The following is a 27,196-nucleotide window of genomic DNA, read 5'->3' on the forward strand; positions in this document are numbered from 1 at the left end:
AAGAAAACTCACTCAGGAGCCCCTACTGACCCCTGCCCACCGCACATTTTCCACAGGGCCACCGCCGCCATCGCCCTAGAACTAGTACGGACCATGAACGCCTCCTTCAGGTCTGGCATCCTCCCTGACGACTGGCAGTGGGCAGAGGTTAACCCCCTCCTCAAGAAGCCTAGGGCTGACCCAACAGACCTGAAAACTACTGGCCCATCTCTCTCCTCCCCTTTGCGGCCAAAGTCGCAGAGAGACTCTTAAACACCCAGATGACCGCCTTCATTGAAGAGAACTCCATCCTAGACGCCTCCCAGTCTGGATTTCACAGTAACCACAGCACCGAGACTGCCCTCCTTGCCGCCACCAAGACATCTGCATGCTACTCGACCAAGGACACACTGCGGCCCTTATCCTTCTAGACCTCTCCGCAGCCTTCGACACCGTTTCACACTGCACGCTAGCAGCCAAACTTCACGACGTGGGGATATAAGAAGCCACCATCAACTGGATCCAATCCTTTCTCTTCGGCAGAACCCAGAGGGTCAGACTCCCGCCCTTCCTCTCCGGACCCACCAACATCAACTGCGGAGTACCCCAAGGATCATCGCTCAGCCCCACACTGTTCAACATCTACATTGCCCCCCCTCGCCGCCATCATGAGACAGCATGGACTCAGCATTGTATCCTACGCCGATGACACCCAGCTCATCCTCTCACTCACGAAGAACCCCAAAGACACCAGACTCTGTTTCCAGGAAGGAATGAAGAACGTGGCTGCCTGGATGAAAGACAGCTGTTTGAAGCTCAACTCAGAGAAGACCGAGGTCCTCATCCTCGGACCCTGCACCTGCGCCTGGGACAACACCTGGTGGCCCTCCACCCTCGGGAGTCCACCCACCCCTACAGACCACGCACGAAACCTCAGCATCATCCTCGACTTCGCCCTCTCCATGAACCACCAGATCAACGCCGTCGCTTCCACCAGTTTCAACTGCCTGCGCATCCTCCGCAAGACCTTCAAATGGATCCCCCCGACTGCAGGAGGACTGTCACCCATGCGCTCATAACCAGCAGACTGGACTATGGCAACGCCCTATATGCCGGAATCAACTGAACCCTTCTACACAAACTCCAAACCATCCAGAATGCCGCAGCCAAACTCGTCCTCGGGACACCGCGTCACGAACACATGACCCAACAACTACGAGACCTCCACTGGCTCCCCGTCGAGAAGAGGGTCACCTTCAAACTCCTCACCCACGCCTACAAATCCCTCAACAACATCGGACCCAAATACCTCAACGAGAGAGTATCCTTCCATGTACCCAAGAGGAACCTCTGCTCCACCGACCTCGCACTGGCAGAGGTCCCCCGCATCCGCAGAAACAGAAGAGGCGGGAGAGCTTTCTCCTACATCGCAGCCAAGACTTGGAACGAGCTCCCGGTGAACGTCAGACGAAGCCCGACCCTGCACATGTTCCGGAAGGACCTCAAGACCTGGCACTTCGACTGATCCGGAGCTGCCCCCCTCCCCCCCCCCTTGAGACCCTCCAGGGTGAGTAGCGTGCTTTATAAACAACTGATTGATTGATTGTACCTATTTACAAGTGGCAGCTAGAGCCCTCAGCACTCCATCCAGCCCCTCTGCGCACTCGCTCATGAGAAACCCCTTTCTGCGTCTGTACCCATTTATAGGTGGCAGCGTGAGCCCTCAGCTCTCCAACCCGCACCTCTGTGCACTAGCCTGTTAGAGATGTGAGCAACAGCCCTCTGCGCTTCCTCCTGCACCTCTCTGCAGTCACCTGTGTGAGACATATGTTCTATCCTTTTGCCCTTTCACAATTGGCAGCGAGGGGCCTCATGGCTTACACCACTGCCCTTCTAAAGATAGGTGTGAAGCCTGTGCCACCCATGCCTCTCTACAGACAGTTGTGAGGCCTCAGTAATGCTCCTGTCACCCTCTAAAGAAGGAGGGCTCAGTTCTGCCCCTACACCTCTTTTGACAGCTTTGAGACCTCAGTGCCTTCCCCTGTATCAGTCTACAGACACTTGAGAGGCATTATATCTGCCCCTGTACTCATCTACAGGAACCTTAGAAGAACTACAATCTGATTAAGCTAGACAGAGGGCCTAAATTGGGCGGTGGCATTGCTATTGCCTTTGAAAATTAAATTAAGCTAACATGGATTGCAACCACCATCTCTGACTCAGTAGAGATGGGTATTTTTAAAATAAATCTTTCTGCCTCTGATTCTTGGAGTGGAGCATTGATCTATCGCCCCCAGGATTCAAATCTAATTTTAGCCAACTGTTAGTGGAAGAACTAGCCACACACGTTCTAGCCTCAAATTCATTTTTACTTTTAGGCGACTTCAACTGCCATGGGGAAGACCACACCAATCCCGAGGTCTCTAAGCTCTTAGCGGACCTGGAAACGCTAGGACTCTCTCAATGAGTTGTGGGTCCCACACATATAGCGGTCCACTCACTAGACCCGCTGTTCTCCAACTCAGAACTTCTAGATTGTAAGGCTCCAACCCCCCTCATTTGGACTGATCATTTCTCAATTACCTTCCACATTCAGTCTCCCCTTCCCCCTATCTTTAAGAGTAATAGCAGACCAGCACCACGTGCCTTTAGATCATGGCATCGACTTCATCCTGAGGCCTTTAGGAAAGCTTTTTCTCCTAGCGGGCCGCAAAACAATCCACAGGTCACCAACCTATTGGAATCCTTCAACGCAGCCCTAAATAAAGCCCTGGCAACACAGTCCCCTATAAAAACAACTGCCCCTCCAAACATCGTCCATCGGCCTCCTGGTTCACCTATAAGCTAAAACAAGAAAAATCAAAATGTAGGAACCTAGAGAGACGTTGGCATAGAAGCAAACTGCCGCATGATAAACATCTCTATAAACAAGCCCTGTCCTGCCATCATCATAATTTCAAATTTTCAAGGCGTAATTCCATCATTGATCAAATTGAACAGGCTGGTAACTACCCTAAAGTTCTTTTTAACATTGTTCATGATTTTGTCACCCCTCGGGCCTGTGCCCAGTTCGGCGCTATATCTCAGAAATTCTGCGACTCGCTGGCCAATTTTCTCCAGGAGAACATTTCTTACATTTATGCAAAACTCAACCTCCCCTCCTTGCCTGGAGCTGAGACCATTAGTCCTAAGGGGGACCAGTCTAAGGAGCCTCCCTATTCTTTGGATAGTTTCACTCCTTTTACCCTGGGGGTAATCAGTAGATCTCTGATCACAGCTAAATCCGGTTCCCCTCAGGACATCTGTCCACCCAAAATAATGGCTCTACTGGCCAACTATCTTGCCCCACTATCTTGCCCCAACAGTACTAGAGATCTTTAATTGTTCGGTGGAAACCGGCTCCATTCCATCTGAGTGGAAGACGGCTTGTGTTCGTCATATCCTAAAGAAACCCTCCCTGGACCAATATTCTCCGGCCAACTACCGACCCATATCCTTGTTAACTCTTCTGGGCAAATTGCTCGAAAACCTAATTAACAAACAACTAGTTACCTTCCTTGAAACCAATCACATCCTAGAGTCCTGCAAATCCAGCTTTCGACCTGGCCATAGCACGGAAACAGTGCTTCTGCGCCGTGGGTTGGACGCGGGTAACTCAGTAATGCTTGTGTTACTAGATCTCTCAGCAGCCTTTGACACAGTCTCTCCTGGGCACCGGCTTTACCTCTCACCTCCGTTTGTGAGTACCTCAGGCTCCTTGTCTCGCTGTCCTGGGCACCGTCTCTCCCTCTCTCACCTCAGTTTGTGAGTACCTCCTTACCTCTCTGTCCTGGGCACCATCCCTTCCTCTCACTTCAGTTTGTGAGTACTTCCTTGCCTCTCTACCCGAGCACATCTCTCTCTCACTTCAGTTTGTGAGTACCTCCTTGCCTCTCTACCCTGAGCAAAGTCTCTCTCTCACCTTAGTCTGTGAATACCTCCTTGCCTCTCTGTCCTGGGCACCGTCTCTCTCTCGCTCTCTCACCTCAGTTTGTGAGTACATCCTTGTCTCTCTGTTCTGGGCACCATCGCTCTCTCTTTCACCTCAGTTTCTGAGTAGCTCTTTTCCTTGTTGTCCTAAGCACTGTCTCTCTCTCACCTCAGCTTGTGAGTACCTCCTTGCCTCGCTGTCCTGGGCACAGTCTCTAACTTTCACCTCTGTTTGTAAGTACCTCAGGCTCCTTGCCTCGCTGTCCTGGGCTACGTCTCTCTCTCTCACCTCAGTTTGTGAGTACCTCCTTGCCTTAATGCCCTAGGCACTGCCGCTCTCCGTCCCACCTCAGTTTGTGAGTGCCTCCTTGCCTCGCTGTCCTGGGCACCGTCTCTTTCCCTCTTACCTCAGTTTGTGAGTACCTCCTTGCCTCTCTGTCCTGGGCACAGTCTCTCTCTGTCACCTCAGTTTGTGAGTACCTCCTTGCCTCTCTGTCCTGGGCCCGACTCCCTCCCACCTCAGTTTGTGAGTGCCTCCTTGCCTCGCAGTCCTGGGCACTGTGTCTTTCACCTCAGTTTGTGAGTACCTCCTTGCCTCGCTGTCCTGGGCCCGACTCCCTCCCACCTCAGTTTGTGAGTGCCTCCTTGCCTCGCAGTCCTGGGCACTGTGTCTTTCACCTCAGTTTGTGAGTACCTCCTTGCCTCGCTGTCCTGGGCACTGTCTCTATCTCTCACCTCCGTTTGTGAGTACTGTAGGAGAGTAGGATCTGCTTTTTATGGTTACCCCCACTTTTTGCTGATGTAACACTGTTTTTCGACTTTAGTCTGGCTGGGGCCCTGCTATTCAGGGCCCCAGCCTAGCTGCTTCCTCTCTAAATGGATTCCTAGTACCTTAGGTACACAACAGATTGGATTCTGAGGTGCCCTTATAAGTCCCTAATATATGGTATACTATGTACCCAGGGCATAGGTACCCCAGAGGCCTACCAGGGTATGCAGCATGTATTATGCCACACCTGGGAAGCCCTCCAAAATGACACTATAGGTCTGCTACTGCAGCCTGGGTAAGGGGGTGCATGCACCCCTTACTGAGATATAGGTTCACTATATCTCACCTATCACTGCACATATAAACCTATCAGTCACCCTTATGGCAGGCCTTATCAATCCTGAAGGCAGGGTGCTTGGTTTTATGTGAGCGGGGGCCCATGCATGAGCAGAGCCCCTCTGCAGCCTTCGGAATCTCTTCTCTGTGATGCAGCCTGACCATATACTCTGAAGTGCATTATAACCAAACGGTAAATGCTAACTTTGGACTGGCTGCACGGAAACATGTTGTGTTTGGTGTCAAACACCTTGGAATCATACCCCCACACCAGGTGAGCGAGTATGACCTCAACCTTGTAGAGGGAGAGTCATGACAGCACCGGTATACCCGGTACCAGCTTAAATGAGCCCTGGCATCACAAAATGGATTCTGCAGCCACAGACACAAGTCTGGCCTCCTGCTGTTGACCGAAACTCTGGCAGGGGAGGCCTGGACAATAGGTTTCCTGTCACAGGGAGGTGTTACCACCTCCCAGACAGGCTTTAGTGTATTGGGGATGGGTGGGTGCACTCTGAGAGTGCTTTGAAGTCCTGCACTGGTGTCCCTGTGCATAGTCCAGCTCAAACCGGTTGCAGGGGCTACCAGCCCCTGCTCTGGCGCGAAACTGGACAAAGGAAATGGGTGTAGACACCCCTCTTTCCAAACCCTCCCATAGGTGGGTCCCCTGAGTTAGTTCAACCCCTTCCTTGGGTATAAAGAAGGAACCTCTGTAACCAGAAGTTTAGATATCCCTGGACGAAACTCTGAAACTGAATTCTGGAACTTCGACGATCTGCACGACGCCAGATGACTGAAGAATCTCCCTTGGAGTAAAGGAGTTACTCCCCTGCTTGGCAGGCACCAACAAAGCATCTGACCGGTGTGCATCTCCGAAGCTCCCGCCGGACTCCGAAGTAATTGCATCACAGGTGGTGGATTTCCAGACTTCCCCAAGGCCAACCCGAGTCTCCAGCAAAGCTGAGACCCGTAGCTGTCGTGGGTAAAGCTTGTCTTTAACCTATCATCAATAAGGGGTTGTTTGGACTGGTACAAAGTGCCCACTATAACTAGTGGACAGCATATACTAGGCCAACTTCTCACATTGGTGGCAGCAGTGGGATTCCAGCTTGCTATTGTTTTACCAGATAATCTCAAGTGAGTGGCTAACTGAAAACCACTAAAGGTACCTAAGGTACATATAATACAAGCTTAAAATACAGTTAAGTTCTACTGAATTTAGAGTTGTGTGTCAAGGGCTTAGCACACCCTTCCTACAACTCAAGAGAGTTTAGTAGGCCACACTAGAGTAGGTAATGCATACACCACACCACACCTCACTAGTATGTCTTCAAGGCCAGGAACCAGTGGGTCCTTGCCAAAAGCCAATGGGCTTCTAGCCTCTAAGTATGACAAACTTCCATTCTTGGAATTGAGAGCATTGTGTAGTACTAGGAAGTTGAAGACAGCCAAAAGTGCAAATACCTAACGCCTCATAGATGTACTCCTTCTAGATGATCTCAGAAAGACCTCAGGGTCTGATGGGGTAGGTAGAGTGGGTGGGGCAGCTGATGAGGAAGGGCCCAGGGGTACAGACACCCCTGACCTGACCTCTGGAGCTGGCCAGGAGGATGACACTGATCCTAACCTGGATAATGCAACTCCTCCTGAAGATGAGGAAGGTGGCCATGATGGCCCTCTCTCTACTCCACCAGGAAGAGTTGGGAGTGTGCCTAGAAGGTCCAGATCTCCTTCTCAGGAGTCTAACCATTCTGACACCTTCATAGGGACCTCTGTTTCCTCTCATAGGAGGGAAACCTCTCAAGAGAGAAAGGAGAGACTGCTCCAGTATGAGGAAGCTCAGCTTAGGACCAGAAGAGAGCAGATAGCCATAGAAAGGGAGTCCCTAGAGATTCATAGAGCTAGAAAAAAGATGAGACTAGAGTCCCATGGTGGCAACAACTTCCCTATTGTTAGGGAGAGGTCTCATGACCATAGCAATCTAATCAAGATTGTCCCTCCCTACCAGAATGGGGATAACATCCACAAATGGATTAATGCACTGGAAAGGGCCTGTAAAGTACAGAAGGTCCCCCAGGAGCAGTGGACAGCAATTTTGTGGCTTTCCTGTGCATACAAGGGTAGAGATAAGCTCCTCACTGTAAGAGAAGAGGATGCTGATGATTACCAAAGCTTGAAGAGTGCACTGATGGATGGGTTTGGCCTAACCACTGAACAATATAGGTTAAAGATCAGGGATACCCAAAAGGCACAGAATCAAGACTGGGTGGACTTTGTAGATTGTGCTACTAAGGCTCTGGAGGGCTGGTTGCTTGGCAGCAAGGTGTGTGATTTCAAAGGATTGTACAATTTAATTATGAGGGAGCAGATCCTTAATAATTGTCAAAATCAGCTGTTGCATCAGTACCTGGTGGACTCTGATCTGACCTCTCCCCAAGAATTGGGAAAGAAGGCAGACACATGGGTCAGAACCAGTGTGATGCAGAAGGTTCAGAACCAAGGTGGTGACCCAAAGAAGCAAGATTCAAGAACTCTGACAAGGAGGGGGGGGGGGGTGAAGGGAAAAGACCAGAAGTCTTCTCAAGGTCCCCAAAAATCTGCATCTGGGGGGAGTCCCAATCTAACAAAGGTAAAGGCCAAAAGAAACCATGGTGTAAAATCTGTAAACAAAAAACCCATTGGACTAGTGACTATACAAAGTCCAAAGACTCAACTTCAGCCACCATTGCCCCAAAGGCAACTGTTCCCCCTAGTGCAGCTACGATTGGTGGTACTCAGAATAAGGGTGTAGTATGGTTAACCCTGGGTTCTGAGATGGACTCTGGCCTAGTCAGAGTTCCAACTCAGGCTGTCCCGATCTGTGATGGAGGCATGGACATGTCCTCCTTTGTGAGTCCCAGTAACTTGGGCAAATACAGACAGCAGCCTTTGATTAATGGAAAAGAGGCTTTGGCATTCAGGGACACAGGAGCAAGTGTCACAATGGTGACAAAGGATCTTGTGGATCCTGGGCAGATTATACTTGGTGAAATGTACCAAGTGACCAATGCTAGCAATGTCAGGACAGACCATTCCTTGGCAGTTGTTAATTTCTCCTGGGCAGGGGTAACTGGCCTCAAGAAGGTTGTGGTAAGTGCAGACCTCCCTGCTGAATGCTTGCTTGGCAATGATCTAGAAACTTCAGCTTGGGCTGAAGTGGAGATCAGGACACATGCAGAAATGCTAGGGATCCCTGTACATGTATTTTCTGTGACCAACGTATAATCAAAAAGGGGGATAGGAGAGCTGGTTATTTAGAGAGGTCCTGTTCTGATGCTCCCTAGGATATGCATAGGAAAAAAACAGAGAAGAACAGTTCCTCTTAATGGCCGAGTTAGTAGGGATCGCTAGTAGTCAGCTGTTAGATCTGTTCTGGGAGGGAAATTAAAATTTCAGATCTTGTTGCCCTCACACACCTGTTAGGGTGTCATGCTTCATCATTGGGCGCTCCTCGTCGGACCGGCGCTGCAATGTCCAACGGGCCTGGTGGCATCTTTAGCGGAGATCTTCTGATCTGAGAACGCCGTTTATGTGAAGACCATGTGTGAAATTGTGGAGGACAGTGACTCTAGAGGACAGCGATCCCTACTAACTCGGCCATTAAGAGGAACTGTTCTTCTCTGTTTTTTTCCTTTTTTTTGTTTTTTTCCTTTGCTGTGACCAAGTCACAGGCCAAAATGTCTAAAACTGAACAGGCCCTGGATTCTGGAAGAATGGACCAGGTGCCTCCCAAGAGGAGGATCAGTAGGGTTAAGTCAATGCCTTCCCCCCCGACTCAGAATACAGATCAGCCTCCTGAGGGAGATGATCTTGGACCTGAAGAAGGAACTGTCCCAGAGGAGCTGGAACCTGACCAGGTTGAGTTATTGGGGACAGGGGGCCTTTCCAGGGCACATCTGAGCCAGGAGCAGCACAGCTGCCCCTCTCTCGAACCCCTCAGAAAGCGAGCTGCTGATGAGGCTGCTGGGAATGCTAGTGGCACCCATAACATTTATTGGGATGGTGGACTCCTATATTCAGAGAGTAGAGACCCCAAGCCTGGTGCTTCCAGGAGGTTGGTAATACCTTTGAAGTTTAGGGGCTTCCTACTGACACTAGCCCATGATATTCCCCTAGCAGGACACCTGGGCCAAAACAAGACATGGGACAGAATTGTCCTTCACTTTCATTGGCCCCACATGTCTGAAGACACTAAGGAGTTTTGTCGCTCCTGTGTAACCTGTCAAGCCAGTGGGAAGGCAGGTGGAACCACAAAGGCCCCCCTGATACTACTACCTGTGGTGGGGGCTCCCTTTGAGAGGGTTGGGATTAACATAGTTGGTCCCATGGATCCTCAGACAGCATCTGGGCACAGATTTATCCTGGTGGTGGTGGACCATGCCACTAGGTACCCAGAAGCCATTACACTTAGGACCACTACAGCACCTGTGGTGGCAAGGGCCCTCTTGGGTATATTCTCAAGAGTGGGTTTCCCTAAGGAGGTAGTATCTGACAGGGGTACAAACTTCATGTCTAGTTACTTGACTGCAATGTGGAAGGAATGTGGAGTGAATTATAAATTCACCACACCCTATCACCCACAATGCAATAGTTTGGTTGAAAGGTTCAACAAAACCTTAAAGGGCATGATCAAAGGTCTCCCAGAAAAGCTTAGGTGCAGATGGGGCATCCTTTTGCCCTGCCGTTTATTTGCCTACAGGGCGGTGCCTCAAAAGGGGGTTGGTTACAGCCCTTTTGAACTTTTGTTTGGCCATCCTGTTAGAGGTCCTTTGTGTCTGGTGAAGGAGGGATGGGAGTTACCTCTCAAACCCCCTAAACAGGACATAGTGGACTATGTTCTTGGTCTCTGCTCCAGGATGGCAGAGTACATGAAAAAGGCAACTAAAAACATTGAGGCCAGCCAGGAATTGCAAAAAGCCTGGCATGAGCAAAAGGCTGTGCTGACTGTTTACCAGCCAGGGCAGAAAGTGTGGGTGTTGGAGCCTTTGGTCCCAGCAGCCCTTCAAGATAAGTGAAGTGGCCCCCATACAATTGTTGAACAGAACGGGGAGGTTACCTACCTGGTAGACCTTGGAACCCCCAGGAGTCCCCATAGGGTACTCCATGTCAGCAGACTAAAACCATATGTTGACAGGGCAGATATGGGCTTTCTCATGGCTACTGATGAGGGACAGGAAGAAGAGAGTGCTCTCTCAGAACCCTGGTGATGGATCAGTAGATGGTGTAGCCTTGGCAGGCAGCCTCACTGTCCAGCAGCAAACTGACAGCAGAAACGTTCTCAGCCAGTTCAGACATATGTTTTCTCGGACTCCAAGTCAGACTACCTGGTGCACTCACGAAGTGGACACTGGGGACAGTCTGCCTGTTAAAAATACGATTTACAGGCAACCTGATCATGTTCGGGACTGTATCAGGACAGAAGTCCTAAAGATGTTGGATTTGGGAGTCATTGAACACTCAGATAGCCCTTGGTCTAGTCCAGTAGTCCTTGTGCCTAAACCTCACACCAAAGATGGATAGAGAGAGATGAGGTTTTGTGTGGATTACAGGGGTCTCAATGCAGTCACTAGGACTGATGCCCATCCCATCCCAAGAACAGATGAGCTAATAGATAATTTGGCCTCAGCCAAGTTTCTAAGCACATTTGACTTGACAGCTGGCTACTGGCAGATCAGACTAGCTGATTATGCAAAGCCAAAGACAGCATTTTGTACCCCTAGTGGGCATTATCAATTTGTGGTGATGCCCTTTGGTTTGAAGAATGCACCTGCCACTTTCCAAAGGTTGGTGAATCAAGTCCTTACAGGCCTGGAAGAGTTTAGTGCAGCATATCTAGATGATATTGCTGTCTTTAGCTCCACCTGGGAGGATCACCTGGTCCACCTAAAGAATGTTTTGGAGGCCCTGAAAAAAGCAGGCCTAACTATCAAGGCTACTAAGTGCCAGATAGGGCAGAGTCAGGTTGTGTACCTGGGCCACCTTGTAGGTGGAGGCCAGGTTCAACCACTACAGAGCAACATCCAGACCATAATGGACTGGGTTGCTCCCACTACCCAGACTCAGGTGAGAGCCTTCTTAGGCCTGACTCGGTATTACAGAAGATTTGTAAAAGGTTACGGCTCCATTGTGACTCCATTGAATGACCTTACTTCCAAGAAAAGGCACAAAAAGGTTCAGTGGACAGCTAGCTGTCAAAAGGCATTTGATGACCTGAAGCAGGCCATGTGCACTGCTCCCATTCTGCAAAGTCCTGATTACTCCAAGAAGTTCATTGTGTAAACAGATGCATCTGAGTTGGGGGTAGGGGTTGTACTGTCACAGTTGAATTATGAAGGTCAGTATCAGCCAGTAGCTTTCATAAGCAGAAGGCTGACCTCCAGAGAGAAAAGTTGGTCAGCCATTGAGAGGGAGGCCTTTGCTGTGGTTTGGGCTCTGAAGAAGTTGAGGCCACACTTGTTTGGTACTCACTTTATTGTTCAGACAGACCATAAGCCCCTCTTATGGCTAAAACAGATGAAGGGTGAAAACCCCAAACTTTTAAGGTGGTCCAATTCCCTACAGGGGATGGATTATACAGTGGAACATAGACCTGGGAGTAACCATGCCAATGCAGATGGACTCTCCAGATATTTCCACTTAGAACATGAAGGCTCAACTGGTCAAGGTTAGTTTAATGTCCTTGCATTTGGGGGGGGGGGGTTGTGTAGGAAAGTAGGATCTGCTTCTTATGGTTACCCCCACTTTTTGCCGATGTAACACTGTTTTTTTACTTTAGTCTGGCTGGAGTCCTGCTATTCAGGATCCCAGCCTAGCTGCTTCCTCTCTAAATGGATTCCTAGTACCTTAGGATACAACCGATTGGATTCTGAGGTGCCCTTTTAAGTTCCTAGTATAGGGTATACTATGTACCCAGGGCATAGGTACCCCAGAGGCCTACCAGGGGCTACATCATGTATTATGTCACCCCAGGGAAGCCCTCCAAAATGACACCACAGGTCTGCTACTGCAGCCTGGGTAAGGTAGTGCCTGCACCCATTACTGAGATATAAGTTCACTATATCTCACCTATCACTGCACATATAAACCTATCAGTCACCCCTATGGCAGGCCTTATCAATCCTGAAGGCAGGGGGCTTGGTTTTATGTGAGAAGATGCCTATGCATGAGCAGAGCCCCTCTGCAGCCTTCGGAATCTCTTCTCCAGGGTTGTCTGTTATGCAGCCCGACCATATACTCTTAGGTGCATTATAACCAAACTGTAAATGCTATCTTAAGACTGGCTGCACGGAAAGATGTTGTGTTTGGTGTCAAACACCTTGGAATCATACCCCCACACCAGTAACTGGTGTGGGAGTATGAGCCCACCCTTCTAGATGGAGATACATGACAGCGCCGGTATACCCAGTACCAGCTTAAAAGAGCCCTGGCATCACAAAATGGATGCTGTAGCCACATACATGAGTCTGGCCTCCTGCTGCTGACCCAAACTCCGGCATGGGAGGCCTGGACAATAAGTGTACTGTCACAGGGAGGTATTACCACCTCCCAGACAGGCTTTAGTGTATTGGGGCTGGGTGGGTGCACTCTGAGAGTGCTTTGAAGTCCTGCACTGGGGGCACATTTGGTGAAATGGACAAAGGAAATGGGTGTAGCCACCGCTCTTTCCAAACCCTCCCATAGGTTGGTCCCCCGAGTTAGTCCAACCCCTTCCTTGGGTATAAAAAAGGAACCTCTGTAACCGGAACTTTAGATATCCCTGGACGAAACTCTGAAACTGAATCCTGGAACTTCAACGATCTGCACGACGCCAGATGACTGAAGAATCTCCCTTGGAGTAAAGGAGTTACTCCCCTGCTTGGCAGCCACCAACAAAGCATCTGACTCGTGTGCATCTCCGAAGCTCCCGCCGACCTCCGAAGCAATTGCATCACAGGAGGTAGATTTCCAGACTTCCCCGAGACCGACCCGAGTCCCCAGCAAAGCTGAGACCCGTAGCTGTCGTGGGTAATGTGGAACCGGACCTCCTGGTCACTGCACACGCTTGCAAGTGCATCAGCTTCTCGATGTCCTTTGAGGCTGTGCATTGGGTTACTTGTAGCTCAAGCGCCGAACACCTCTTCCACCGAAGATTGCTGGCCTACACTCCACGAGTGTTCCGTGAGCCCGCCCTTTGTGTGTTCGCTTGAGGCTCCTTTGCGATCCCTGGTCCGTCGACTGGTGGGTCCCTGTGAAGGCAACCCTTACTTCCATTGGGCTTCCCTTGTTGCTCCAGACGTGCCCTGACTCTACATCGCTTGGGGGGTCCCCAGGACCTTGCTGGTCCGCGCCGAAGCATTTCTTCTCTTCCTGTGTGGGTTGCTGTTGCCAAGGCTTGTTGTGTCCAATCCGGGCACCAATGCTGCAGCATTCGACATCCTTCATGGGACAGCTCGAATTCAGCTCCTGGTCGTCCTCAACGCCTCCTGGTCCTCGTGGCTGAAGAGTCAAGCATCCCCTCTTCTCACCTGAAGCACCCGGCATCGGTGGGCATTCGTCTATCGTGCCCCTGGTCACTGGCAAGTGACCCAGACTCTGTCCCCTCTGCTTTCAGGTTCTTCACATCTTTGATCCAGGCTTGGATCTCTTGGGACACTTCTCCATTTCACGGCATCAGCACTTTTCCATCTCCTGTCATTGAAAACGACGACGCGACCTGACACCATTTGACACCTATGCACCCGGCTTCCCTGGGTGAGGTAACACGAGTACTCTGGTGCTCCCGTGGGTGTTGGCCCTAGAACCATCTAAGTCCAAAAGGGTTTGTTCCTTGTCCACTCCTAAGTGTCCTTAAACTTTAAAAATCCAACCGCGACTTTCCCCATAGAAGCTAACGGGAGCTCGCGGCTGTGTTCTCACACTGCACACGGCCCCCGTGGGTACCCTGTGTCACTACCTTTGGTGATTCCTTGGTGTCCCAGCGATTCTACAGGCTCTAGGCCTTGTGTCTAGATAAGTTGTGGTTCTTATACCACTTTCTTAGTATATGGTTTGGTCCGCCCCTAGGGCCTAACGTGTATTGTGCTAAATTACTGTAATATTTGAAGTGCAACTTATGTGCTTTTGCCTCTAGCCTCATAAAGAGACTAGAGAGGTGTGTTTAGTAATAAATACATATATTTTATATATATACCTGGTGTGGTCTCCTTTCATTTAGCCACTCAAGAGATTATAGACCGGTAAAACAACCTGCTTTACATTCCTTCAAGACTTATCCTGAACGCTGCTCTCCATAGCTACCACTAGGATAGCTTTCAATAAAGGTTGTTTTTAATCTATCATCAATAAGAGGTTGTTTGGACTGGTACAAGGTGCCCACTATAACTAGTGAACAGCATATACCAAGCCAACTTCTCACAAGGACTTCCTTGCCTCGCTGTCCTGGGCACCGTCTCTACCTCTCACCTCAGTTTGTGAGTACTTCCTAGCCTCGCTGTCCTGGGCACCATCTCTACCTCTCACTTCAGTTTGTGAGTACCTCCTTGCCTCGCTACCCAGGGCACCGTCTCTCTCTCACCTCATTTGTGAGTACCTCCTTGCCTCGCTGTCCTGGGCACCATCTCTCTACCTCTCACCTCAGATTGTGAGAACCTCCTAGCCTCGCTGTCCTTGGCATGGGCTCTCTCTCTCACCTCAGTTTGAGAGTACCTCCTCGCCTCTCTGTCCTAGGCTCTCTCTCTCTCTCTCTCACCTCAGTTTCTGACTAGCTCCTTGCCTCGCTGTCCTGAGCACTGTCTCTCTCTCTCACCTCAGTTTGTGAAGTAGCTCTTTGCCTCGCTGACCTTCGCACCGTCTCTCTCTCACCTCCGTTTGTAAGTACCTCCTTGCCTCGCTGTCCTGGGCACCATCTCTCTACCTCTCACCTCAGTTTGTGAGTACCTCCTTACCTTGCTGTCCTTGGCATGGGCTCTCTCTCTCACCTCAGTTTGTGAGTACCTCCTCGCCTCTCTGTCCTAGGCTCTGTCTCTCTCTCTCTCTCACCTCGGTTTCTGAGTAGCTCCTTGCCTCGCTGTCCTGAGCACTGTCTCTCTCTCTCCCCTCAGTTTGTGAAGTAGCTCTTTGCCTCGCTGACCTGGGCACCGTCTCTCTCTCACCTCCGTTTGTAAGTACCTCCTTGCCTCACTGTCCTGGGCACAGTCTCTACCTCTCACCTCTGTTTGTGAGTACCTCAGGCTCCTTGCCTCGCTATCCTGGGCACCGTCTCCCTCTCTCACCTCAGTTTGTGAGTACCTCCTTGCCTCTCTGCCCTAGGCACCGCCTCTCTCTCTCACCTCAGTTTGTGAAGTAGCTCTTTGCCTCGCTGACCTGGGCACCGTCTCTCTCTCACCTCAGTTTGTGAGTACCTCCTTACCTCGCTGTCCTGGGCACAGTCTCTACCTCTCACCTCTGTTTGTGAGTACCTCAGGCTCCTTGCCTCGCTGTCCTGGGCACTGTCTCTCTCTCACCTCAGTTTGTGAGTACCTCTGCCTCTCTACCCTAGGCACCGCTGCCCTCCCTCCCACCTCAGTTTGTGAGTGCTTCCTTGCCTCGCTGTCCTGGGCACTGTCTCTTTCCCTCTTACCTCAGTTTGTGAGTACCTCCTTGCCTCTCTGTCCTGGGCACTGTCTCTCTCTGTCACCTCAGTTTGTGAGTACCTCCTTACCTCGCTGTCCTGGGCACAGTCTCTACCTCTCACTTCTGTTTGTGAGTACCTCAGGCTCCTTGCCTCGCTACCCTGAGCACCAGCTCTCTCTCACCTCATTTGTGAGTACCTCCTTGCCTCGCTGTCCTGGGCACCATCTCTCTACCTCTCACCTCAGTTTGTGAGAACCTCCTAGCCTCGCTGTCCTTGGCACGGGCTCTCACTGTCACCTCAGTTTGTGAGTACCTCCTCGCCTCTCTGTCCTAGGCTCTGTCTCTCCCTCTCTCTCTCTCTCACCTCAGTTTCTGAGTAGCTCCTTGCCTCGCTGTCCTGAGCACAGTCTCTACCTCTCACCTCTGTTTGCGAGTAACTCAGGCTCCTTGCCTCGCTGTCCTGAGCACCGTCTCTCTCTCTCACCTCAGTTAGTCAGTACCTTGTTGCCTCGCTGTCCTGTGCACAGTCTCTCTCTCACCTCAGTTTGTGAGTACTTCCTTGCCTCTCTGTTCTGGGCACCCATATCCACCTCTCACCTCCGTTTGTGAGCACCTCTTTGCCTGTCTGTCCTGGGCACCGTCTCTCTCTCACCTTAGTCTGTGAGTACCTCCTTGCCACGCTGTCCTGGGCACCATCTCTCTCTCACCTCAGTCTGTGAGTACCTCCTTGCCTCGCTGTCCTGGGCACAGTCTCTACCTCTCACCTCTGTTTGCGAGTACCTCAGGCTCCTTGCCTCGCTGTCCAGGGCACCATCTCTCTCTCACCTCAGTTTGTGAGTATCTCCTTGCCACTCTGCCCTAGGCACCGCCGCTCTCCCTCCCACCTCAGTTTGTGAGTGCCTCCTTGCCTCGCTGTCCTGGGTACTGTCTCTTTCCCTCTTACCTCAGTTTGTGAGTACCTCCTTGTCTCTCTGTCCTGGGCACAGTCTCTCTCTGTCACCTCAGTTTGTGAGTACCTCCTTGCCCCTCTGTCCTGGGCACCGTCTCTTCCTCCCACCTCAGTTTGTGAGTGTCTCCTTGCCTCGCTGTCTTGGGCACCGTCTTTCCCTTTTACCTCAGTTTGTGAGTACCTCCTTGCCTTGCTGTCCTGGGCACCGTCTTTACCTCTCACCTCAGTTTGTGAGTACTTCCTAGCCTCGCTGTCCTGGGCACTATCTCTACCTATAACTTCAGTTTGTGAGTACCTCCTTGCCTCTCCACTCTGAGCACCGTCTCTCTCTCACCTCATTTGTGAGTACCTTCTTGCCTCGCTGTCCTGGGCACCATCTCTCTACCTCTTACTTCAGTTTGTGAGTACCTCCTAGCCTCGCTGTCATGGGCATGGGCTCTCTCTCTCACCTGAGTTTGTGAGTACCTCCTCGCCTCTCTGTCCTGGGCTCTCTCTCTCTCTCTCTCTCTGAGTAGCTCCTTGCCTCACTGGCCTGAGCACCGTCTCTCTCTCTCACCTCAATTAGTGAGTACCTCGTTGGCTTGCTGTCCTGGGCACCGTCTCTCTCTCACCTCCGTTTGTGAGTACCTCCTTGCCTCTCTACCCTGAGCACCGTCTCTACATCTCACCTTAGTTTGTGAGTACCTCCTTGCCTCGCTTTCCTGGGCACTGTTAGACCTGGCACCTTGGCGTGAGTCTCCCTTCCTCTTTTTGTCGCTGTGCCTCATGTGTTTTTATGGTGTTGGTCGCTCAGCGCGCTGTGCCACTGCCAACCAGTGTCGCGGTGCGAGTGCTCCCTTGTAAATTGTATATGTTGGTTGGATTCCATGATTGGATTGTTTGATTTACTGTCAGACCCCAGTAAAGTGCGCCAGGAGCGCCAGGGCATGTAAATGCAAACACCGCTGGTGGGCTCGCAGCACGGGTTGTGCCACCCACAGAAGCGGCCGAGTAAAATGTGTCTAGGGTCTGCCCCTGCAGAGCCTGCGTGCAGTCTGGTACTGACATGCTGACTGGCGAGTGCCCACACTTGCCGGTCCCTGAAACCTTCCCTTAGCTGCATGTTAGTCACCCCTCTGGTAGGCCCACGGGCAGGGTGCGTTGTAAGCCTAAGGTAGGACAAGCCTGGATGCGTGGCATGTCCTAGTAGTGAATGACCGCCATCTTGTTGTTCACTACTGCAAGGCTACCCTGTTCTCATAGGCCAGTATGGGCGGCCTGGATTGTTACACCCTATGATCCTAACCGACCCAGAGAATATGGTAGAAGATCGAGTTTGGTACGCCTGAACTCAGAATAATAAGGTACATCTTTTCGCAAGGTTTATTTTAATATTCCGGGTTTGCAAATGCCGCTTTTAGAAAGCTGGCATTTGCTTGCCTAAACATTTCAGCCGCCTCTGCGTGATGTGTATCTGATGTCTGGCTGGTGTGAGTGACAGGGCTGGGGGAACCCAGATGGGCAGGGCTAGGTAGCCTGGTGATGAATAGGACGATCGACAGGTAGATGGGTGGGAGGAGTGCTCCTAGGCTCTGAATAGGACAGTGCTCTGCTACCTCAATGCCGGCTCCGCCCCCTGTGGAGCGTCTGATGACTCTGCCCTGCACTCTGAAAGAAGAAGCCTGCATCGCGTAAACAAGTGCTCAGAAACCGGACTGGACTAGGCAAGGGCCCCCCTGGCCTGGGAGAACAAAAGATTTGCTGTATAAATGGAGGAGCCCTGCTCCTGAGAAACTAGATCCGCTTTTGACAAAGAAGAATCTCTGCCTGAGGAGGAGGCACCGGGAAAGCTGTAGGAGGAAGACTGTCCCTATCCTAGGGGATTGGCCTACAGTGGTGACCTTGCTGCCAAAGGGGAGAAGAGAAGCTGTTGCTGAAGACTTTTACTTTACTTTTACTTTCAAAACTTGTGCTTTTCCAAAACGATCTCCAAGGGCTTGGAACTGAGCTTGCCCCCTGAACTGAGCCCCAAGACCATTGGGCTCTACCTGATCTTCACTCGCCTGCTGCTGGACTGTGGTGTCCTTTCCCTCGCCGGAGCTGTGACCCTCGTGCCCCAGTCCCTCCTTGAGCCGTGACCAGGACTGCTTAGCCGCCCCCGCCTTGGGAAGAGCCTCGCTCGATCGGAGCCGCTCCCCCTACGCTGTGCTGGGCTGCCCCTGTCACCTCGCTCGCCGGAGGCTCGCTGTGCACCTTCCCCCTCCCGCCGGAATCGGCGTTGTGAGCATCTCCAAGCCTCGGACGGCCCGGACGTAATCTGCGTGCCTGGCTGCCCCGCTTTGTTCACCCGCCACCTGCAACACCCCGCTCTTGTCGTGAGCCTGAAGATCAGACACCCATCGTGAAGTGTGGGAGCCCCGGACGCCGCCTCGCTCTTCTGTCGAAGAGCCGCTGAAATCCCGCACCCGCCTTTGCGTCAAGAAACAAGGTGCTGTACTTACGAACTCGACCACGAGCTCGCATCGGATCCAGGGTCCGCAACGTTCTTATTTCCCTGTCATCTGCTGTGTGCTCCCTGGGCGCTGCCTCAGCACGAAGTGCGCTGAGGCCTACAGTCACCTTGTGCCCGCCTAAAGAACTTTCCGTAAACAAAGAGAACTTTACCGTATTCCTAAGAATTGTGGCCCCATCAGTTCAACGTTACTGGGCCTTGTATTAAATCTGCTGAAACTACATAAAAGCTTATTTTTATATACTTCCTGATTGGTGTCCGTTTGTGGTGCATGCAAGGGGTTTACTGTATGTGTAATTGCATTTGCTTAACCGTATATGCCTGAGACTTAGCCTAGACTGCTCGCGCCACGCACCTAGAGGGTGAGCAGGGGTTATTCTAGGGAGTCATCCTTCGCCCTGACAAGAAGTAAAGGGTCCCTGCTTGTTGTGGGTTCACACCTGCGTCAACCAGAGCCCCCTCATTTCTAACATTGGTGGCAGCGGTGGGATTTTACGGATTTGCATTTGTGGTGTGCGTATAGTGAATCACTGATCACCACGTAGTGAGAGCAGACCAGTAACACAGCCACAAGACTAGAATTTGTTTTTGTTTTGCCAAGAATCTCCGTTGTTAGAACCATGCCTGGTTCACTTCCCGCCGGAAGGGCAGCTTCTATAATCTCTGGATTTGAGGACATAGATTGGGAAGAAAGCGCACTTCGGAATTATAGCAATGAAGAATTGAAAGGTTTTTGCTCCAAGTTCATAATTGCCCAAACTGGATTGAAAAAGAAGGAACAATTCGTGAAGGCGCTGAGGGCCTGGTATGAGTCAAAGGCGCCAGAGAATCAGGTGGAAATGGTTCCACCAGAAAGTGTCCATGAGTTTGGCAGAAGCCTGTCGCCAGAAGAGTTGGCAGACAGGGCCGCAACCCGGGCACACGAGGTGGAGATGGCAAAACTTCATGGGCAGATGGATATGGAAAAACAAAGATTAGCCATGGAGGAAAAGAAACTACAATTAGAGCATGACATGAAGCTGAGGGAGCTGGAGCTGAAAGCAAAAAGTTTGGAGCTTAATCCCTCTGGTGGCAGCACACCGCCAGTACCGGCGGAACCAAGAGTTTATATTCCCAAGGATGTAGTGAAGGAGTTCTTCAAGAATGACGACATCGGGCAGTGGTTCAGAGCCTACGAGGTAGCCATGTCTTCCCACCGGGTCCCTGAGAAAGATTGGGGAGCGGGGTTGTGGGGACGGTTCCTGAGTGAAGGGCGGGACACACTGTTAGATTTACCTGCTGATGTTCATAATTCTTATGCCCATTTGAAAGAAGCATTGATGGCTAGGTATGGGTTGACCCCTGAGTTATATAGACAGAGGTTTAGGGGTTGCACTAAGATTCCCAATAGTACGTATGTGGAGTATGTGACTTTCTTTTGCAGAGCGCTGGATGGTTGGGTAAAGGGTAGTAAGGTAAATGATTATCAAGGGCTTCTTGATTTAATGGCTTGGGAGCACTTGTCCAGTAATTGTTTTCCTGAGCTACGCCAGCACCTGATCGATAGTAGGCTGACTAACCCTAGGAAGCTTGCTGAGGAGGCGGACCGCTGGGTCAGTACCAGGGTCCACAAGGGTACCGTGGGAGATTCCGCCAAAGGTGGGCAGGGTCCCCAGCAGAAGAGTGGGGGGGACAGGGGTAAACAGAAGCAGTTCCAAAAAGGGCCCCAAAATAGTCCCCAAGGGAACCAAGGGAAGGGTTCTCAGCCTCCCCCACCCCAGAAACCGACCGGGGCCCCGACAGGTCCTCCTGTTCAGAAGGGGCCCGTCAGATGTTCCAGGTGTAACAATTTGGGGCATTTTGCCTCTGATGTGAAGTGTCCATTGTTTGGTAAACCCGCACCCACTGGTGCTCCACCCCGGCAGGTGACTAGTGTAGCCTTGGGGGAGGAAAGGATGTCCAAGGTGGGTGGGGTCCCGCAGAGATGTCCCTGGTCTCGCTAGGAGACCGTGAAGTGGTCCCTCCAACCCAGCTGCCTGAGAACACTAAGAAGTACAGGCAGTGGGTGACCATAAATGGCCATAGGGTGGAAGCTCTTAGAGATACAGGAGCCAGTGTGACAGCTGTCAGGTGTCACCTGGTGTCTCAAGAGCAGGGGGTCCCCAATGCATTCTACCCCGTTGTCGCCGCTGACAACACAGAGAGACACTGCAAGGTGGCTCAGGTTCCCTTTGAGTGGGGGGGGGGGTCTCTGGTACTCTTCAGGTAGCTGTGAGGCCCGCCATGCCTGTAGACTGTTTGTTAGGGAACGATTTGGAGAGCTCACCTTGGGCTAAGGTGGAGCGGAGTGCTCACCTGGAGATGTTGGGTATGCCGGATTGGGCGTGTGTCACCACACGGTCCATGGCAGCCAGTAGAGGTACTCAAGAGGTCCTGGAGCCTGAGAGGGAGGCCCAGGAACCGGCCTCAGAGAGAAGGAGCAAGGGGCGCGGGAAGCCGTCCCCTGAAGTTCCCACGGTCCAGGAGGAAGCAGACCTTGAGGGGGATGTCCTGGAGCCTACAGGGGAGCAGATAGCTGAACTGGGAGACCTGCCGGAGCTGACCCATTGGCAGCAGGAAGGGGGTCCCACCAGGGAGGACTTTTGCAAGGCACAGAAGGAGTGCCCTTCTCTCGTGGGTATGCGGCAGCAGGCTGCAGACCAGGCCGCAGGTGATCAGTCAGGATCACATTTTGTTTACTGGGAGAACGACCTCCTATATACTGAGCCTAAGGTTGCTGAGCCTGGGTCAGCCCGTGCGCTGGTGGTACCCCAGGACTTTTAGAGCCTTCCTACTGGGGCTGGCTCACGATGTGCCATTGGCAGGGCATTTGGGGCAGGACAAGACCTTTGAAAGGCTTGTCACCCACTTTTATTGGCCTCAAATGCGCAGGAGTTCAGATACTCACTGCAGGACATGCCAGACTTGCCAGGCAAGTGGAAAGAGTGGAAGGAAGCAGAAGGCTCCACTCCAGCCATTCCCTGTGGTCGGTACCCCATTCCAGCGAGTGGGGATTGACATTGTAGGGCCACTGGACCCCAGGACAGCGATGGGCAATAGGTTCATCCTGGTCCTGGTGGACCATGCCACCCGGTACCCGGAAGCCATTCCTCTGAGGACAGTGACGGCCCCCGTGGTGGGACGTGCACTGATGGGAATTTTCTCCCGAGTGGGATTCCCTCTGGAGGTGGTGTCTGACCGAGGTACCAATTTCATGTCCAAGTACATGAAATCTCTTTGGCAAGAGTGTGGTGTAACCTACAAGTTCACCACACCTTACCACCCCCAAGGAAACGGGTTGGTTGAGAGATTCAACCGAACCCTCAAAGGCATGATAATGGGCCTAGAAGGACCCATGAGGTGTAAGTGGGACGTCCTCTTACCATGCCTTCTCTTCGCTTACCGTGAGGTGCCACAGAAGTCTCTGGGGTTTAGTCCCTTTGAGCTTCTGTATGGTCATCCAGTCAGAGGACCTCTAAGTCTGGTCAAGGAAGGCTGGGAGCAATCTCCCAGGAAACCTCCCCAGAATGTATATAGTTACATGCTGGCCTTCAGGAATCAGACTAGGCGATTCAGGCAACTTGCTGAGGCAAATCTGGAAGCCAGCCAGGAGGAGATGAAGCGGTGGTACGACCAGAATGCCACTCTGGTAGAGCTTCAGCCTGGACAAAAAGTATGGGTCTTGGCCCCCGTGGAGCCGTGTGCGCTCCAGGATAAGTGGACCGGTCCCTTTGAGGTGGTGGAGCGCAAGAGTCCTGTTACCTACGTGGTGGACCTGAAGTCTCCTAGGAACCCCTTAAGGGTCCTACATGTCAACCGCCTCAAGACCCACTTGGAGAGGTCCCAAGTGGGCATGCTCTTGGCAACAGATGCTGGAATGGAAGAGGAGACAGAACCTCTTCCTGACCTCCTGTCAGCCAAGGAGCAAGATGGGTCAGTGGATGGTGTCATCCTCTCTTCCAGCCTGACCCCTGAGCAACAGAATGATTGTCGCCAGTTGCTGGGACAATTTTCTGACCTGTTTTCCCTGGTCCCTGGTGTCACTGATTGGTGCGTCCATGATGTGGACACTGGGGATAGTCCACCTGTGCGGCACAAGGCCTACAGGGTGACTGACAGGGTGAGGACATGCATCAAGGAGGAGGTCTCCAAGATGTTTGCACTCAGGGTAATTGAGTCTTCTAGCAGTCCTTGGGCCAGCCCCGTGGTCTTGGTCCCAAAGGCTGCAGCGCCGGGAGCCACACCCGAACTCCGGTTCTGTGTGGACTACAGAGGACTCAATTCAGTCACGAGGACTGACGCACACCCCATCCCCAGAGCTGATGAGCTCATCGATCGGCATGGGGCTGCCCCAACTACCTCAGCACGTTTGATTTAACGTCTGGGTATTGGCAGATCGCCTTGACCGAGGGGGCCAAAGAGAGGTCAGCATTTTCCACCCCAGATGGGCACTACCAGTTCCGGGTTATGCCATTTGGGATGAAGAATGCCCCTGCCACCTTCCAGAGATTGGTCAACCAGGTGTTGGCAGGGCTGGATTCGTTCAGTGCAGCCTACCTGGATGACATCGCAGTGTTCAGCTCCACTTGGGAGGAACACCTGCGTCACCTCTGGGAAGTGTTGATGGCGCTGCGCAAGGCAGGCCTCACGATCAAGGCGAGTAAGTGCCAGATCGGGCAGGGTTCCGTGGTGTACTTGGGACACCAAGTTGGGAGTGGCCAGGTGGCACCCCTTCAGCCCAAGATAGAAACCATCCTGAATTGGGAGGCGCCCAAAACCCAGACGGAGGTGAGAGCCTTCCTAGGTCTCACCGGGTACTACAGGAGGTTTGTCAAGGGGTATGGCAACATGGTTGCCCCCTTGACAGCGCTGACTTCGAAGAAGCAGCCCAGGAAAGTGATTTGGACTGACACCTGTCAGAAAGCTTTTGAGGCCTTGAAAACTGCTATGTGCACGGCGCCCGTGCTCTTGGCTCCCAACTTCTCCAAAGAGTTTATCGTTCAGACAGACGCTTCAGAGCATGGTGTGGGGGCTGTTCTTTCACAGATTAATGAGGAGGGCCTAGATCAACCCGTAGCCTTTCTTAGCAGGAGGTTACTTCCACGGGAACAGAGGTGGAGTGCTATTGAGCGTGAGGCATTTGCTGTGGTCTGGGCGCTGAAGAAGCTAAGACCCTACTTGTTTGGGTCTCACTTCCGGGTTCAGACGGACCACAGGCCCCTCAGATGGTTGATGCATATGAGGGGTGAGAATCCAAAGCTGTTGAGGTGGTCCATTTCCCTACAGGGTATGGATTTCACGGTGGAACATCGCCCTGGTACAGATCACGCCAATGCTGACGGTCTGTCCAGATTTTTCCGCCTTAGTGATGAGGAACTCCCTGGGGTAGGGTAGTTCTCCCCACTTTTCAGCTGGAGGGGACACGTGTTAGACCTGGCACCTTGGCGTGAGTCTCCCTCCCTCTTTTTGTCGCTGTGCCTCATGTGTTTTTATGGTGTTGGTCGCTCAGCGCGCTGTGCCACTGCCAACCAGTGTCGCAGTGCGAGTGCTCCCTTGTAAATTGTATATGTTGGTTGGATTCCATGATTGGATTGTTTGATTTACTGTCAGACCCCAGTAAAGTGCGCCAGGAGCGCCAGGGCATGTAAATGCAAGCACCGCTGGTGGGCTCGCAGCACGGGTTGTGCCACCCACAGAAGCGGCCGAGTAAAATGTGTCTAGGGTCTGCCCCTGCAGAACCTGCGTGCAGTCTGGTACTGACATGCTGACTGGCGAGTGCCCACACTTGCCGGTCCCTGAAACCTTCCCTTAGCTGCATGTTAGTCACCCCTCTGGTAGGCCCACGGGCAGGGTGCGTTGTAAGCCTAAGGTAGGACAAGCCTGGATGCGTGGCATGTCCTAGTAGTGAATGACCGCCATCTTGTTGTTCACTACTGCAAGGCTACCCTGTTCTCATAGGCCAGTATGGGCGGCCTGGATTGTTACACCCTATGATCCTAACCGACCCAGGGAACATGGTAGAAGATCGAGTTTGGTACGCCTGAACTCGGAATAATAAGGTACATCTTTTCGCAAGGTTTATTTTAATATTCCGGGTTTGCAAATGCCGCTTTTAGAAAGCTGGCCTTTGCTTGCCTAAACATTTCAGCCGCCTCTGCGTGATGTGTATCTGATATCTGGCTGGTGTGAGTGACAGGGCTGGGGGAACCCAGATGGGCAGGGCTAGGTAGCCTGGTGATGAATAGGACGATCGACAAGTAGATGGGTGGGAGGAGTGCTCCTAGGCTCTGAATAGACAGTGCTCTGCCCCCTCAATGCCGGCTCCGCCCCCTGTGGAGCGTCTGATGACTCTGCCCTGCACTCTGAAAGAAGAAGCCTGCATCGCGTAAACAAAGTGCTCAGAAACCGGACTGGACTAGGCAAGGGCCCCCCTGGCCTGGGAGAACAAAAGATTTGCTGTATAAATGGAGGAGCCCTGCTCCTGAGAAACTAGATCCGCTTTTGACCAAGAAGAATCTCTGCCTGAGGAGGAGGCACCGGGAAAGCTGTAGGAGGAAGACTGTCCCTATCCTGGGGGATTGGCCTACAGTGGTGACCTTGCTGCCAAAGGGGAGAAGAGAAGCTATTGCTGAAGACTTTTACTTTACTTTTACTTTCAAAACTTGTGCTTTTCCAAAACGATCTCCAAGGGCTTGGAACTGAGCTTGCCCCCTGAACTGAGCCCCGGGACCATTGGGCTCTACCTGATCTTCACTCGCCTGCTGCTGGACTGTGGTGTCCTTTCCCTCGCCGGAGCTGTGACCCTCGTGCCCCAGTCCCTCCTTGAGCCGTGACCAGGACTGCTTAGCCGCCCCCGCCTTGGGAAGAGCCTCGCTCGATCGGAGCCGCTCCCCCTACGCTGTGCTGGGCTGCCCCTGTCACCTCGCTCGCCGGAGGCTCGCTGTGCACCTTCACCCTCCCGCCGGAATCGGCGTTGTGAGCATCTCCAAGCCTCGGACGGCCCGGACGTAATCTGCGTGCCCGGCTGCCCCGCTTTGTTCACCCGCCACCTGCAACACCCCGCTCTTGTCGTGAGCCTGAAGATCAGACACCCATCGTGAAGTGTGGGAGCCCCGGACGCCGCCTCGCTCTTCTGTCGAAGAGCCGCTGAAATCCTGCACCCGCCTTTGCGTCAAGAAACAAGGTACTGTACTTACGAACTCGACCGCGAGCTCGCATCGGATCCAGGGTCCGCAACGTTCTTATTTCCCTGTCATCTGCTGTGTGCTCCCTGGGCGCTGCCTCAGCACGAAGTGCGCTGAGGCCTACAGTCACCTTGTGCCCGCCTAAAGAACTTTCCGTAAACAAAGAGAACTTTACCGTATTCCTAAGAATTGTGGCCCCATCAGTTCAACGTTACTGGGCCTTGTATTAAATCTGCTGAAACTACATAAAAGCTTATTTTTATATACTTCCTGATTGGTGTCCGTTTGTGGTGCATGCAAGGGGTTTACTGTATGTGTAATTGCATTTGCTTAACCGTATACGCCTGAGACTTAGCCTAGACTGCTCGCGCCACGCACCTAGAGGGGGAGCAGGGGTTATTCTGGGGAGTCATCCTTCGCCCTGACAAGAAGTAAAGGGTCCCTGCTTGTTGTGGGTTCACACCTGCGTCAACCAGAGCCCCCTCATTTCTAACAGGCACCGTCTCTACCTCTCATCTCAGTTTGTGAGTACCGTATTTCCTCGCTGTCCTGGACACCGTCTCTACCTCTCACCTCAGTTTTCTGAGTACCTCCTTGCCTCGCTGTCTGGGCACCGTCTCTCTCTCTCACCTTTGTTTTTGAGTACCTCCTTGCCTCTCTACCCTGAGAACCGTCTCTACATCTCACCTTAGTTTGTGAGTAGCTCCTTGCCTCGCTATCCTGGGCACAGTCTCTACCTCTCACCTCTGTTTGTGAGTACCTCAGGTTCCTTGCCTCGCTGTCCTGGGCACCGTCTCTCTCTCACCTCAGTTTGGGAGTACCTCCTTGCCTCTCTGCCCTAAGCACCGCCGCTCTCCCTCCCACCTCAGTTT

The 27,196-nt window shown here is 52.2% G+C and overlaps 1 protein-coding gene across 2 annotated transcripts in view; it reads right to left on the reverse strand.

The window, feature by feature from the left end:
• Window positions 1-27,196, reverse strand: part of SLC35C1 (solute carrier family 35 member C1) — a 79,607-nt gene that overhangs the window by 51,784 nt on the left and 627 nt on the right. The window contains exon 1 of one of the 2 annotated variants that reach the window (XM_085646715.1): window positions 17,300-17,320. The exons of the other annotated variant lie outside the window; for it this stretch is intronic. The gene's annotated coding sequence lies outside the window, so the exon portion shown is untranslated. Of the gene's footprint in view, window positions 1-17,299; window positions 17,321-27,196 lie in introns of those variants that run through there. 2 annotated transcript variants of the gene reach the window in all.

The sequence above is a fragment of the Triturus cristatus genome, chromosome 3_1 (assembly GCF_964204655.1).
Source record: "Triturus cristatus chromosome 3_1, aTriCri1.1, whole genome shotgun sequence".
NCBI lineage: Eukaryota > Metazoa > Chordata > Amphibia > Caudata > Salamandridae > Triturus > Triturus cristatus.